The sequence below is a fragment of the Channa argus genome, chromosome 9, assembly GCF_033026475.1.
Source record: "Channa argus isolate prfri chromosome 9, Channa argus male v1.0, whole genome shotgun sequence".
Taxonomy (NCBI): Eukaryota; Metazoa; Chordata; class Actinopteri; order Anabantiformes; family Channidae; genus Channa; species Channa argus.
In genome coordinates, this window is record NC_090205.1 from 22028420 (window position 1) to 22042849 (window position 14430).

General features: G+C 39.2%; 1 protein-coding gene across 1 annotated transcript in view; it reads right to left on the bottom strand.

Annotated features, from left to right (window-relative positions):
- LOC137133194 (transmembrane protein 163a-like) overlaps positions 1–14430 on the bottom strand; it is a 56585-nt gene that overhangs the window by 19852 nt on the left and 22303 nt on the right. The gene's annotated exons all lie outside the window — the stretch shown is intronic.

Below are 14430 nucleotides of genomic sequence, written 5' to 3' on the forward strand. Positions count from 1 at the left end.
TGTCCTTCTTCCTGTCCTTGTGTCTTTCTCTCTTACTTTAGCTCTTCCCTTGTGTTTTCAGGACAGAGTCTCTGGGGACACCATATTGACAGTTAAATCACCATGGTAACAGGAGATTTAAGGGCAAGCTGAGAGCTTGTGTGAACTCAGCAGAGCTTTCATGTTCTTCCTCTGTAGCTTTCTTTGTCTGTCATCTTGCCACTCTTTTCTCTCAGACTCTCAGATTGTGATTTCACACATAGCTCTATCTTTCTTTCCTTTCCGTGCTGTCTCATTGTCTCTTGTCACACCTTGGCCTTTCTGGCTGCTTATAAATTCTGGTTAGACTTCACTGCTTCACAGTGGCTGAAACATAATCGCACTGCTTTTTGCCAAGGCCTGATGAATACATAAATGTAATAATTTTTCATTTACATTATTGTTTACAGTATAATTAATGTGCAAAAGAAGTGCTACAGCTTTAGATATAAATAATCAGTGGGTGAAAATAGGAAAAAAATGAAAATGAAGAGCAGGTGGACAGGAGTGGAAAAGTGCAGTCCCAGACTGACCCCTGATACAAGACAGCTGGTCAGCCTGGCTGTGAAACACATCACTGCCAACACACACAAGTACACATATGCATTCTCTGTGTTTCATCCAGCGTCTCCCTGTATTCGTTCCTCGCATGTCCTCCCTCTTGTTTGGCTTCTCCCTCACGTACAAACTGTCTCACACAGAGTTTGTGCTGGTTCTCTGCTGCTTCATGATTCCTCCGACCCATCTGGAGTGGCCAGAAACTGAGCCAAACAGCTACTGAGCTTCCATAACATGGATTTCAAAACTAAATTTACTCTTCTGCACCTTTGCTATAATGCTTTAGCATATTTTCTTCATCAGTTTGAACAGTGGCAAATCATGTGGTAAGTGGCTTGTTGGCTATTAAATAGTAATTCTCCCTCTCTCTCCTCATAATTATCAACGTGAACATAAAAAAACCTTCAGAAACCAAATTTTTAAACCATCAGTTCTAACACATAGGAAGGTTGCGACCACAATTTGCAGATCTGTAGGTTATCCCTATTTCAATCATTCATATCAACCTGAAGATATTAGGTTAAATAAGGCAAAGATAAAATTGGAAGCACATTTAAAGTATAATCCAATCAAAAAGGACACTGTCACACCAGTCAAATACAGACAACATAGCTGCCAGAGCTGCTGGTAGAGCCAGTGAAGTGGGGGTGTGTACAGGGAGAGTGCTTCAAGTAAATGAGGTACATTCTACCTTCTGCCTGACCTTTGGTCAGTGTGAGATAATAATAAAGACAAATGTTTGACAGCACCATAACTGATGCACAGGCGATGGAGCTTGAGGTGCAATGTGGCAGACTTGGAGCGCTAAGTTTATCTGATAATATAGTTGTTGGAGGAGCAGCATGGTATAGATGATATGCACCTAGGTGCAGCTTGCTCCTACTAATGGATAAGATTGCACATTTTGCGCATTACGGAAAAAAAAAAATCCTACTATATATTGCTGTTGAAATCCCCTGCACCAAAAATTACACACTGCACATTTAATGTGACGGAGTTGCAGCCAATCACTATATTAGCACAGAGTCAAACATAGATAAATAAAATTTCTAATCCAACTAAACCTACAAAAAAAAATATATACTCTGTTGATATTCTGGTTTGAGCTAAGCACATTTAGTTAATCTGCTGGTTGAGCTTTTTACTCTATGTGTGTCACATTCAGTGACCTTTATCACATGATCAGACTTGCTGGTATGCGCATGTGACATTGGAAGCTCATTAAAAAAAAAGGCAGACAATGTGCAAAGCACTAACTTTCACCTAATGCTTCATCTCAGTGTGGCTCATAACATTTGCTATTAAAATAGCCCTGTGTTGGGAAAAGCAGAAATGCTAAAAAGGTATAAAAAGGTATAATTAGTATTTCGTTATTGGAACATGTCGTACTTTGAATCCAGAATAAATTCAACTTTCTTCATGAAACAAGCCCCAGGACATCATCTCTTTGACTTCCCTTCCTTTTCTTGTGTACATCAATGTGTGTGTACCTACAAGCAAGTATGTGGATAAAGTATTATGCACAAAAGATGTACGGATATACCATGCTGCTGTACTTTAAGAACCAGAATTCTGAATCATCTCTAGTTAGATTCATATGTAGTAGGCGCAATATATGTAAGATATTTATGTATTTTACAGAGAGAAATTCAGGCCTTGTCATGGTGATCAACTTGTGACTACAATGTGCCTGTGATTGGGGAAAATCATGCCAGGCATTTGAAATGTCAACGCTAAACGGAGCATTTTCTCACAGTAAAAAAAGTACAAAAGGTAAAAGTAACATTATGCTGTGACAGACTTCACATTGCTATGAAATTAGTTATGACGACTTGTGCCAGATATATTTACAACCCCAATTCAAAAAAGTTGGGATGATGTGTAAAATGTAAATAAGAATAGAATGCAACAATTTGCAAATCTCAACCCGTATTTTATTCACAATAGAACTGAGACATTTTACTATTAATGGTAAATGTGGTAATAATGGTAAATCGTTTTTAATTTCATGGCAGCAACACATATCAAACACAGATAGAGCCTCTCAAATGTAAAGATGGTTAGAGATTCACCAATCTGTGACAAACTGTTACTAAACATAAAATTGTTAAGACTTTGAAGATCCCTCAATCTACAATATCTAATATCAAAAGATTCAGGAGGAATCTCTGTGCACAAAGGACAAGGCCAAAGGTCAAAACTGGATGCATGTGATGTTTGAGCCCTCAGGCAGCACTGCATAAAAACAGGCAGGATTCTCTACTGGAAATCACTGCATGGGCTCAGAAATTACTGTCTGTAAACACAGTTCACCAATCCACAAATGTAAGTTAAAGCTGTATCATGCAAAGAAGCAGCCATATGTGAACATGCTGCTGTGTGCTCTGGGCCAAAGCTCATTTAAAATGAAAAACTGTTCTGTGGTCAGATGAAATGGATTTTTGAAAACCATGGATGTGTCCTGCAGACTAAAGAGGAGAGGGACCGTCCAGCTTGTTATCAGCGGACAGTCCAAAAGCCTGCATCTCTGATGGTATGGGCACTTTACACATCTGGGAAGGAACCATCAATATCTTCACTTCTATAGCGTTTTTCTACCTATTGGCACTCAAAGCTCTTGACATTCACCTATTCGCACTCACAATCACACTGATGGGGGAGCTGCTGCTATGCTGCTTTAACTTGCCCTTGTTGAGCTTGCACTTGTTGCCTTCATTTTCAAAGTAGTTGTAGAAAACTGCTATGAGTGTGTCGATTGCACCCTCAAGCTGGTTTGGCATTATTGCTGAAGTGTATAAACTCTTGCAGCTTCCTGGTTAGACTCCTGTACAAATGCGACGAGCTGATGATATGCTCCCATCCACACAATGTCTTTCAGGGAAGGCTTTGCATATTTCAGCACGACAATGCTAACCACATACTGCATCCATCACAATAGCATGGCTTCACAGGAGAAGAGTCTGGGTTCTGAACTGGCCTGCCGTCTTGACCTTTCAGCAACAGAAAACATTTGGTGCATCATAAACCAAAAAGCTCATGACTGTTGAGCAGCTAAACTCTTGCATCCTCACTCCTCTCCTCACTTCTCAACTCAAAGCATTTGTTAACTAAGACCAATTGCTTCAATTGATGTTTGCTTTATGTGGGATTTCAACTACTCAACATGGGGAAAATCAAATATAGCCCTTCCTTATCACAGGCCAGATTGAGATTTGAAAAACTTCGGGAAAAAGTGAATTTTTACTTCATCTAATACAAATTCTAAATTAGAGAGAGAAACCTTAATGATATTAAGTCAGTGGATAAAGATGCCATTGACCATGTTCCAAATATTGTGACCTGCAACTCGACTAAATTTGATGCAACAGTAATGAAGTACACCAATGTTACACACATTTAACTCAGAAATACTAGGTAGCCTGTCCATTTTGGACATTTGGAGCACTTCAAAGACACATTGTATCAAACACCATCTTTTTACAAGAAAACTACGGTTTCCAGAAAAGGGTTTTTTTTCTCACAAGTGACTCAATGTTTTCCAAATCACTTTTACTCCCAAACTGAGTGCAATATGACCAGGAGAGGGCACACAGCCCTCTGTTCCTAAAGAAGGAAAAAAAAAAAAAAAAAAAACACATTAATAAAATACATAACCATGACAATACTACTAATAGTATAAATATAAGGGTTTAGTGCAGATGTGAAGTTTCCTCACATTTAAAATGTTGCTTTTGTACACACGTGCTCAAGTTCCTGCCATTAAAGCAAACCAAACACTACATGTGATTAGATTGCATATTCTTAAATGGCAGCTTTTGACTTTTCCAAAAAGGCAGAAATTGTAAGTTGACCTGCCCAGTAACAGGGCCGCCAGGTGAAGACCCAGATGCAGACAGAACATTTGTAGTGCAAAGGGCAAAAAGGCTTATTGCTTCAAATTGAGAAACTAAACATGCCCAGATGACAAGAAGACATAACGTGGTCACTTTAACATGAGCAAACCTAGAGTTTAGCTCTTAACATAGCATAGTAAGTAATATGGCAAGATATCCTGGAGTTTGGCATTTAACATGACAAAATACAGCTTACAAGAGGTTAGAAATGACTACTGAAATAGAAGTCTGGGTAGTGTTGGGAAAAGGTTTATTATGAGGACTAGCGAGGCCACCGATATATGCTACCGTCAACTCTGCTGAAAACAAGTGGATAGTAGTGGAGTGGATCTTCATGTCACAATTGCAAGGTGGACCCAAGTGAGGAGATAGAGCGGGACTGAACTAATAAAACACGTTTATTGGTAAAAAAAAAAAAAATAAACAGAAGTCACTCTTAACAGGAGGGTACAAAGGAAAACATGATTGACAACAGAAATATGCTGAGCGACAAGGATTCCAGGGAAACAACTTAGAACACAAGACCTGAAAAAAAAAAAAAAAAAAAAAAAAAAGGCAAAAATTATAAGAAACTAAAATGCATCACACTAAACCTAAGTTACCAACTAACACCAAAAACTAAGGGAACATAAAGCTCACCAAAGAAAATAAGACAAAGATTAGAGACAGACTACTAAACCAGAATGAACATACAGGAAAAGACTAAGGGAACTAATAAACAGAAGCTACCCAAACCTCAGACCAAAAGTTGCTGGAACACAGAGTCCAATACACAGGAGCCAGGATTGCTAGGCTCAGGTAAACCATTCAGGACATAGGCTGGCAGGGAGACGGCAATGAACTGGCAGAGAACTGCGGGGAAAGCTGGAACTAAATAGTGAGGGGAACAGGTGCAAACAATAAGGGATAATGAACAGTAAAGCTAAAGAACAGGAAGTGGGCAAACGGAGCTACAAAATAAAAGTCCAAATGGAGGAAGTGTAACTGAGGGCCAGATCGTGACACTTAACATTAAACATATATACAAAGAGCAGCTACAGTATTTAGTAGCAACCTTAAGAGCTAAGCTCAATGGCTCACATGCATTTACATGACAAAAAGCACTCAGTCAATGACCGCTCAATGCTGAAAGAAACAGTCAATAAAGTCTTAAGTGCAGAGTGTGCAAGGGGGTTAAAATGGGGACATTATCAGAGAATAAGTCACTGCCTGAACAGTCACTGGCGACCGTGAACATGGAAAGTGAATTTCCTTGAAGAACGTGGTGAGAGGAAACTCTGCAGACCGTGTCCTTATATACAACGGAAGTAAGTGAACAACTCAGAACAGGTGTGGAAACAGAATGACAGAGAGTGTGTGAGTGTGTGACAGAGGCAGACTGAGACTGTTATTCTACACTTTCTCAGTGGAAGACGTTTGTGCATAGACACATTCACAACCACTTTTTTATTTTACAGCTATGTTTTAAATTTGTTCACTTCCAGAAAGAACAGATGTCCGTTTCTCTGTGTATCTGTGTCATCTGTCTGGAAACTCATTCGGAAAGCAGTTTCTCAGCTTTATCGCCATCCTCATCACAGCTCACGTCTGGCGTTTATAAATCATACAGTCATTAAAAAATGAAGAAATTTGGAATCCTTGTCTCAATTCCACATAAGCCACTGAGTTAGAAATGGTAGGTTTTCTCATCCTGGCAGTCATTTATTTTTATGGTTTCTGCTCTCAAGCTCATTTCGATGTGTCATGATGTGTGTGGTTACTGCCTGCCAGCAAATCGATGCCCCTCTAGAGAAGAGCAGACACTTCTCTGTGTAACATCCTCTGGCTTGTTAGTTAATCAAGGGGGCAAGCATGCATGACCAGTGCTAACAAGACTGGAAAAACAAGGGAGCGAGGAGAGAAGGATCTGATGGAAACTGAGAATGAAACGAAGGAAAAAGAAGAGAACAGTGGATAAAATTAAATAAAACTGGGAGAAATGGTGACAAAGAGGAAGACTTCAGTAGGGAGAAGCAGAAGCTCACTGGAATCAGTGTTGGGGCCATTACTCAAAATGTAACATTGAACTCATTACTCGTTACTCTCTTCAAGACGAATATTCTGCTTCGATGACCCCTGAAAGGAAAAGCCGAAAGCCGTTGGCCACATTTCATCCATCACATTTGCAGCCGAAAGCTTCTTTAGTTCTTTGCTGCTTGTTGCAGCTACAGTCGATAATTTGAATACAGTTGTTGAGCCGTGTGCAAGCGAAAATGTAAAACTTCAAATCAATCTTTGCCGTGGTGAAAAAAAAAAAAGTGATGTTATAACCAGTTGTTTTTTAAAAGAGTTATCATAACAATATTACTTACATTTTAATAGTAACTTTTACACTACTTCTTACTAGTGAAAGTCATTTTATGATATAGCAGTAACACATTATGGCCCAACACTGCTAGAAATAGATGAGATCAGGAGTAGAAGTGAGGAGAGGAGGAGATAGAAGACTCCAGGCTACTTCATACTTTAACATTACTGTGTATCCCTGTCCACATCAATAACAACAGTTTAACATCATGATTTAATGAACATTTAGCTTCACAGTTTGCAAAAATGGTCAAGTGTACAAAAAGAAAGTTCTAATACTGAAAGAAATATCATGTCCCTTTATGAAATGTTCTTTAATTCTTTGTGTGGGTACCCTCTGAGCTGCATTTGTTTCCTTTCAGGTGTAATTTTAGCCCATTGTTCATGGCAGAATTGTTCCAAGGCTACCAGATTGCCTGGTTGTCTGCCATTGACAGTCTTCAAATCTACCCACAGGATTTTAATGCTAATTAAATCTGGAGACTGGGAAGGCTAAAACAGCCCCCTCATTCTTTTTAAACCAATTCTGAGTTGACTTTGGGCTTTAGATCATTGTCTTGTTGAAGGATTCACTGCCTCTTCTTCTTCTTCTTTTTTTTTTTTTTACAATCTTTACAGTTTTTACAGTTCATTTGTTTTGGCTCATTCGTGAACATTACTACTCTATTTTTGCATGTTTAAAAAGTGTGAAACTGGCTGCTATGTTGGCACCCTTGTAAAGTAATACTTTGAAATATTTTTATATCCCTCGCCAGCTTTATGAAGGTTTATCAAGGTGCTTTTGTGATCCCATCATTTCTGTTGCTCTCAGTAAACTGCATGAGGCTGCTCCTGAAGATTTACCCACTTGCAAATTCAAGTGCAAGCCCAATTTAACACACATGGTGCCACTCATCATGCATTAAGTGTTGCTAGACTTTTTTTTAAGATCAGACAGCTGATTTTACGTCATAAAGTTAACTACCTAGAGGGTTTATCAAGGGGCATACAAACTTTTACACGTTTAACTTTTACATTTGACTACAACCTAATTGTGATTATCAAGGAGTATTTGAACAAGCTGAATGCACAGTTAATATTATGTTGATTAAAAAAAAAATCTCTTTTAAACTTTATGCCCACATTTCAACTTAAGAGGATGCAAACATTTTCATGCATCTGTGTTGAACGACTGTAACACATCTTTCTACATCTTTGACACTGTTTGTGTAAAGCACTTGCACATATTACTTTACTCCTTTCATTTTTTTATGTTGTTCAGTCAAACAAAGCAAACAAAGGAGTGCTTCTGCTTGTTTTTGCTGTTCCAGAAATGCTATCAATGTTGCAGTAAGGATGTGTGGAATGTGCCCATTTCCATAATCCCCAAATGTAGTGTGAATAGGAGTGCAGGCTCATCTACTGTACCGTCCATCTCCAGACAAGGTTATTTAGAAAAGTAGCACGTACACAAATGTGTGCTGTGTGCATGTATATGTCCTCTCTCGAAATAAAAGGAGTATGTCCAGATTCTATTCTTTTCCTTTTATTTTAATCCTGACCAGACTATGTTCCCTATTGTGCACAGATGTCCTGCCAGCACATACATAGCTTAACGTAGCTGTCAGTGAAATGGTAACAACTTGGCAGCAGCAAAACCCTAATTATGAGTGAGATATTCAAGAACTGGGGCCAGTGCCATCAGTTAACACCCTTACTCTCGCTCTCTTTCACTCAGTTTCTTTCTACCCAGCGTTCCCTTGGCACTGATTATAAGGAGAAGAATGATGGAATTGGTTGGACACGAATTTCAGACCAAACTTGGGCGGCGGTGAGGAAGAAAAGACAATCATCTATAACGCTAATGATGAATACTCCTACAAGAAGACATGAACAAGTAATGTAAATTTTGTTGCTGATCAATGAATATTTGAGGTAACTGATTCAGTGGGAAACACCAGAAATACTGAATACATGTCACACATGAGATAACACACACACACACGCACACACACACCAAATTGAATTTTAGTTTATTAGATACTATAAGCTGTACAATTTTTAAAGATAACTTTTTATGTTGTTAAAAACGTTCCTCTACTTATGCCCTACTCAGACTTTAGTCAATATGGGACCAGTAAGTTGCCTCAGATGAACTGTCCTTTCAGTTAATTATGTTAACATGGTCCTGCTGTTCTCATACAAATAAGATCAGGAATGGACAAATGGCACAGTTGTTTGACTGGTTAATGCTGTCCTCAGAGCCAGCATTCTCTACCACTCATTGCAAAGTAAAACCATCAAAGTATTAATAAGACACCTGATTGAATTATGAGATGCTGAACATGGAGAATAATTAAATTAAAGGTCTGGTTCATGCAACTAAAAAAACCTTTGAATGTACATTGCTTTTAGAAAGAACTATCATATAGACATACAGCCATCTCACTGCTGATGCTAACTCAATCAGTGATTTGGTCCTTCAGATAAGCCTACTAACACAAAACTACTGTTTGTAATTAAAACAGATACTGGCTCAATACTTCTTGATTACAACTGTCTTAAAATTAATACTGAAACAATTATAGCATTACGAAAACTACATGGAGACAGCTAGTAGAATCACATTGGATCCATGTGGAAACCATTGTTCATTTGTGTTGATAGGTATAGTATGTTTATCCATCAAACCACCACTGCTGTTGACTAATATACATATTGCATGTCAAATTAGCAGAACAATTTGCAGTAAAACAGAAATGTATTTATGACCACCTCCACGTTTCTCAAGGGCAACGGCTCCACTCCGGGATGTGGAAATCGATTTCATCAGAAGGAATGAGGGGGAAGTAATGAGGAGGGGGAAGAGGAATAAAGAGGCTGACAGGGCAGCAGAAACATAAAGGTGAGAGTATGAAAGACAGAGATAGACTGTAGGAGCAGCTCTCACAATGTCAATCAATGAATCCTCTTCAAGCCTAACTGAGGTGACTAATCTGTGCTCTGAGAAAAGACACATTAATTGAAGCTGCGGAAAACCACCAACGCTCCTAAGATGAACAAAAGAAAGTGGATAGAAAGTATTTCAAGTAGACTGTGTAGAGTGTGGTTTATGAGCAGCTCTGCACCACAGGTACATTGTCGTAGATCCGTTATTTGCACAATGTCATGGGAAGATGTGAATGGTAAACAAAGGCAAGAATATAATAGGCCAGAGAGCACTGTAGGAGAGCTGGACAGTGTAAAGAGGAGCTAAGAGAATTAAAAAATGGAGGAGGGCTGATAGCGATGGGGAATTATGCATCATTAAAGCTAGATTAAATGAGATTTGCATGCAAATAAACTTGTGTGGCATGAAATTGTGCTGCAGGGTTGCAATGGAAAATGATACCTCAGTTTCACTGTTGGTTTATTAGAGGGAAAATCTATTCTTGTGGTCAATATATCCCAATGTCAGGCGAAATGAAGACCACTGCCATTTTTTACTTAAAATGGCCAATGTGTGTATGTCATGTAACATTAGGAAGGCAGTGAGTTAAAGCCAAACTGCAACATGTATTTATAAATTTAACCATGTTTATTAAGGGCCTAGACGTAACCCATGTTGTCTTGGTGTGTCAACTGAAGAAATTCCACCATTTTTGACCGTTTACATTAAAAGATTAAGATATTTTGTTGCCATCGTAAGACATAACAGCAGCCATTTTGGTACATAGCGCTACAGGGATGAACTGAAAAAGGTGCAGCAGACATGAGGGGGCGATCTTTCATCAAATGGTTTTGTGGGTTGGAAAGACATACTGCAGAGGGTTGCCACAGGACTTGCTCTACGTGGGGGCAGTTAGTACTTTATTAACTCAAAACATGTGTCTAATTATTAACCGGGCAGTAATAATGATGACAATTTTATTATATTAAAATGCAATTTCTGGAAGACAGGGAAGTGCAGTGTAAATTAGGAGTATTTGTGTGTGCAAGCCAATTGGCAAATACGCATGTATGTGTGTCTGCAAGTGTGGGACTTAAATTGCTGGTTGCTCCCTACTGAGGAAGGGAGGCAAAACAAAAGCCTTCAGGACTTTGCTTCCTTGTTAATTACAGGTTCTGAATGGGCATGCACTCCCCCGATGACCATACGCATATGCACAGCCAACCATCAAATACAAAAGCATCAACAGAATAAGAGCATTAAGCAAAAAGAATAAGTTACTAGCAAACACAGAAACAAACATCTAAGTGTATGTAAACACTCATTTGACCTTGTACACTCACACACACACACACACACACACACACACACAGACGCAATTCTTGCCTCCTCAGTAGACACATCCAACATGGCTGAGGCCTCTTGCTCAGCTGCAAAATATTGTGTTTAATAATTCAGGACCTACTGCTCAGCTCTGCAGCACACCTCACACTGTGGCTGTGTTCACCCCGCAAAATTCCCTACAGGGATTCTTCCTTTCTCTCCTTCTCTTTACCTTCCCTTTGCTTTTTCTCTTTAACTGCTCCCCCCTTCTGTCCTTTTCTCTCCTTGTCCTCTGTGGGTTCCTTTATTTGGTCCCTTCTGGTCCTGCCTGTTGCCTAAAAGAGAAATAATTTCTTTTGTCTGTCCCTTGTGCTCTCTCTCTTTCTCTCTCTTGTCCTCTTTATTGCAGTTGTCTTCATCCTCCCTTCTGTCTCTCTCCTTCATCCCATTTTTGTTATTCCATTAATCATCCTTCCACACTTTCTCTCTATCCCGCCTATGCCCCTTCCCATCACTTCTTATCTATTTCCATATCTTTCATTCTGCTCCTTTAATTTGTCTATTCTGTCTTGTCCCCCCCTTCACTCTCCATTTCCTAACATCCCTATATTCCTGACCCTTCCTTGCTTTAGTACCTCCCTCCTGGGTTTTCTGACTCTCTTGCTCCATCAATCCTCCTCGTTCACTGAAGCCCAGAAGTATTGATTTGTATTTGAGCAGGATTGCAGTCATGGATGGGCACAGCGAGGGAGGTGCCATCTGTGAGCAGCTTGGCACTGGGGACTCACCGGGGTTCATGTGGAGATTAGGCGAGGACAAGCACACAGCTGATTGGACTAATGCTTCCTACAAACCCGCAGGTTTTAAAGAGCTTCATCCCAGAAACCTTTTAACAGCTTAGGAAACTTAGGAAAGATTTTCCCCAAACAGGATTTAGGTACATCAGGGGTTCTCATTTTCCAGCCTGACAAGTGTAAGAAACAAATGTGGTTAGTGAAGTAATAATAAAACACACGCACACAGAAAGACAAGGCTCATTATTCACAGGATTACAGTTCAGTAAAACCAAGCAGTCAAAGCTTTATACTGATATTAACAACATTTATTCTGACTATTCATTTTCTTCTAATATCCGCACAGCAGGGAGGAGAGCTGTGATGATAGAGGACATTTTGGCACAACCTGTGTGACAGTATTATGAGGAAATGAATTTGCAGCAGATAACATACCCTCTCAAGGTCTCTGCTGCTGCATCACAGTGACAGCCAGTGCTGCAGTTTAGCTGAAGAAAAGCTATTAATTCAGACAGATAATTTCTGTGGAGACATTACTTGTCTGAAGGATAATCTGTGGCCTTTTTCATTTATTTTGTTATTTTTTTAATACACTAATTTACTAATGTTTCCAGGCTTCCAGTGGTGCCTGGCAAGAATAGAGTGAGCAATGATTAGCGAATGCTTGCTCCTCAACTACACAGATCCTGTGGTTAATGTTGACCAGTAACAATATCATAAGCAGCAGTTTCAAACTGTGGCACTGCACACAACACAACACACACACCTAAGCACACTCCTGTATATGTAATCTCAACATAATATATTTATTATTGCAGAGCAAAGTCACCTGAGTCTGACTCATCTTTGTTTTACCCCTGCACTAAGGAATTCTTCAAAACCACCTGAAAACAACCTCAGTCTCTAAAATGAATCAAATTCAATAGGCACTCTATATATTACTACATGTCAATTTCCCACAACACCCCCGGCCTGAGAAGATTTTACTTCTAAGTTTAAGAAATACAATAAGCAGTGAGTTGCATAAATGCTTATTCATAAAAATGAGAAGTCTGAATTCTGAAATGTTTACTAACTTGATGAGGTAAATGGCTGATCACTTTGATTTGCACGTGGCTTTGCATGCCTCCACGTAAAATACGAAAAGATAGTCTGTGTTTTGGTTGCCTTCAGGAAGCATCAGTACTGATCAAATTCTCAGTGTTGATCTCCTGTGTTGCTCTGACCACAAAACATTTCCTGCAAAGTTTAATAATGAGCTCTGTGGAGATGGTTCTGCATAATCAAACAGCGACCCACAAGCGGGTAGACACAAACACACACCGCTGGGGAGGTATAAAGATTATCTCAGCTGTCAAACACAAGTTTTTCATCAAAGGCATCAAAACCACAAGAGCTGAAGTAAATATCATGTTTTTCTGTTTACGGCTCGATAATCTCCTCATCTACTCTAAGTGCGCACTACTGTGAAGTCTCTCTGTGGTGAAATCATGCAATTATAATTATGTCAAAGGCAACGCAACAGTCAACTAAAAAATACTATGAATAGCTACAGATCTCCAAAGTGTTTGGAAGGTCATACACTGAATCAGACCCACTCTGGTGAAACGCTGAAATTCACCTGCCCCACCTGAGCACTACACTGCATTTCCTTTAGATCTGGACAACAGTGTTTTGCTAAATTGCATTCAGTGTGCTACATATTCAACCTGAGCTCTAATGGCTTGTTCCATTTGAACTCGATATCTCCCCAAAAATATGCCCACTCTGCACATTAACAGTGTGAAAGATGTAACAAAGTGTTAGAAAACACTTCAGTTTCCTATTTGTGTCACTTTAAAACAGTTCACCTCTGTAGATCACTCACATGAGAGAAATCTGCATGAAATGTGCTCCAGTTTATTTAATTAACATCAGAAATATGCTATCAAGCTAAGATGCTATGTTGTTGGTAAGAACCAGATACAGCTGTGAAGATTATCCGAGCATTACATTTAATCAAAATCCTAACTAGCCATGGGACATCATGAATCAACCTTGGTGCATGCAAGTTACTTATAGTCTACAAACACATACTGTTATATCATATGGAAAAATACAGACTATTTACTCTTTACAGTGAAATCTTATCTTTCTCATTTGACAAGAGAACAAGTGTTATTTTATTTACAGCTGGAATGTATCACCAAGGCCACTAAATCTCAATCTCCTGGACTTTAAGGATGTTTTTAGATGAACTGCTTCTCCATATCAGTTATATCTTGTGAAAAGTGTGTATTCATGTTATTGTTCTGGCTTCTCAACTGACAAAAAGAAGGGGGATTAAGAGTTTCTGGATGCAGGCTGTGACAAGCAGTGCTGTCATGGCAGCAAGCCTACTGTCTCATCATCATTCACCGTGGTAACAACAGAACAGAAGGCGCTGATAGGCTTCTGAGCTGAAAACATTGGGTGATATATTGGACTCAGTGGTTTGGTAGCTGATGAAAAGCCTTAAAGCAGAACATAAGTAAAAAAAAATCCATTCAGATAAAAAAAAGATAGTTAATAAAAATATGGAACATCTCCAGGTTGACATACTGTAGCTGAA